The sequence below is a fragment of the Magnolia sinica genome, chromosome 17, assembly GCF_029962835.1.
Source record: "Magnolia sinica isolate HGM2019 chromosome 17, MsV1, whole genome shotgun sequence".
Lineage (NCBI taxonomy): Eukaryota > Viridiplantae > Streptophyta > Magnoliopsida > Magnoliales > Magnoliaceae > Magnolia > Magnolia sinica.
This window is the reverse complement of record NC_080589.1, coordinates 5183489-5186301: the sequence shown is the minus strand read 5'-3', so window position 1 is coordinate 5186301 and position 2813 is coordinate 5183489.

Below are 2813 nucleotides of genomic sequence, written 5' to 3'. Positions count from 1 at the left end.
GAACGATGCGGCTGTATCGGCCTAAAACAACTCAATACAAGCTTGTATCGGTAGTAAAAGATACGATACCCGATACACTGATTTTAGTCCTTGCTGTGAATTTGAGGCGTTTGGATTTCCTCATTGCCTGTGTATCAACCATCATACTCTGCCAGTGTACCAGAGTTTTTTGGGCTAGGAATGTGCGGACAAGGGACGCGGAGTGTGCTGGGAAGCTGCCTCCACCGAGCTCCGTAGTCGCTGAACTCTCTGAGAAGGACGCGGATTGCGTCCTACCCCCGCCTGGACAGTAATCGGTCCAGGGAGGGCTCTGTGGGGCCCTCCTTGATGCAATTCTTTTATCCACGCCATTCATCGTTTTTATCAGATCATTTTAAGGTATTATCAAAAAAAGGAGGCAGGTATAGGGATTAAGTGGACCACAAAGTGGGGATTGAACTTTCACCATTAAAAAAATTCTTGGGGGATGGAGAAGTTTCGGATCAAGCTGATATTTGTTTTTCACTTCATCCACAACTACATGACCTTATGAATAGGTTGGATGGGAAAAAAACATCACGGTGACCCTTAGAAAGGTTTCAAGTGTGGGTGTCATTTTCACTGCAGCTAGCTTCCTTCGTTGTGGTCCATTGGAGCTGTGGACCTGCTTCATTTTTAGGATCGTAGCTTAAAAATGATACGAGAAAAGCGATGACGGCATCGATAAAACACTTACATCACAGGGTAGGATCCAATCCGCGTCCCTCCGAGAACAACGTGATGCATTGATTTTATTCACACGGTCCATCTGTTTTGTCGGCTTATTGTAGATCATGAGCTCAAAATTGAAGCATATCCAAAGGTCAATTAGACTACACCACAGCGAACGGTGGGGGAATGAACACCCACCATTGAAAACTTATTGGGGGCAAAGAAATATTGAATCGAGCTGATATTTGTGTTTAGCTTTATCCGGTGAGATGGACCTTATCGATGGTTTAAATCGCATATTGACATGACCCTTTGATGCAGGGAGGTTGACCAACGGCTTCCTCAAGGATAACTATTTCGAATCTACCAAGCTTCTCTCAACTCTGATTCTCGGATTCATAACAATATATATATAATATTTTAGAAAATTAGAAAATTAATTGATGAAAGAATAAACGAGTTTACACCCAATTAAATAGGGATACTAAGCCTTCCTACTAGTGCGCATGGTTTTCGCCAAAAATAGTGTCCTATTGAGCTGAATGGAACGAAAGAAATGAAATGCAATAGGACAACTTAATGATAAAAGATCCTTGTTTATTCTTTCCTCCATCCCATTCATATTCATGCAGATGGAATTTTTATCATGATTCATGAACTAGTGTAGTGTTTAATTATTTTTCGTAATCGAAAGATATGGGTCGAAATATCTATTGATACAATGAGTATTTTATTAAAGGATTAAGTTATTACTAAGCAAAATTTTTTATTATAATATAAAGAATCAGATCAATTCGAAGGCGCTTTTTATTTGTTATTATAGCAGATATAATTTCATTGGTCTAATTGAGGACTCTCCGATGCGATGCATGTTTACTCTATCTACCCTACAAACATACCGAGGTAATAACAAACCAAACCAGTCCTTCGATTTATTTGTGGCCATCGAGGAGCCGTATGAAGCTGAGGTTTCATGTACGGTTCTAGAATAGCGATGGAAACAGTGACGTTATCATCGACTATGATTATCTAACAGTTCAAGTATAGTTGATAAGTTGTTCTTGTTTCATGTTGGGTGCGACTCTTAAAGCCCAACGGATGAAGAGTTATATTCAAGCTAAAACTTAGTATAGATAGTAAAAATAAAATTAAAACAGGAATTCGATCATGATCTGATGGTATTTCACCAATTAGGAGTGGATAACCCGGTGTAGGAGGGTTGGGTGGCTAAAGTAGTTCGTCCTACTCCAAAATCATATAAGGCACATTGGATAACTCATTCCAGTTTGTGAGATACATCTGTTTTAAGCTCTGAACAGTCCAGATCACTTCCGCTTCTAATCAGGTCTTTTCTAGTCCATCTTGACCATGAAACTGTTGGCAACCCACTCTACATCATGATTGTGTCAAGGATGGCTCAATGGTAGGTATCTTTATTTCACTCTTTGTTGTGGTATAGCTCACTTGAGTTTTGGATGTTCTTATTTATAAACACGTCGTAACATTAGTTGGCATTAACAGATGGAAGGAGTGGATGGTACGCAGCATCATGGCGCAGCTCTCTTTAACTAAGTGCTGATATCTACTGCGAAAAGAAAAGACAGAGCTATCTGGACTCCGGAGAGAGCTCCCTCAAACCCACAACTCCAACTCTAACACCCTGTGAATTACTATAAACAGTATACTTAAATATGGCCTCCATTCCTACTAAACTTCATGGTTTTAGGTCAGAAATACTAAGTGTCCAATTCGACAATTTTCATGTTGGACACAACTACTACAAATCAAAGGATCAAAAGTTATACTTAACTAAATCTTACTACTTATAATAAAAATGAATTTAAATAGGACTTTTCACAGTGGATATAATGGAATATTGCAAATCCAGCATCACAACCTTGCATAGCTAGGTTAGTTGGCTTAAGTAGTTCTCCTAACCCAAAATCATATATAATATGTTGAAAAGCTCATCCTCGTTTGTGAGGTTGTCTGATTTAAGGGCTTGGTTGTCATAATCATTTGTGCACATAATCGAGCATTATCTAGTACATCTTTACTGTGAAAGTGTATGCGACCCACTCTACATCACCCACCATGGTGTATGTATTTAATTCACGTATCCA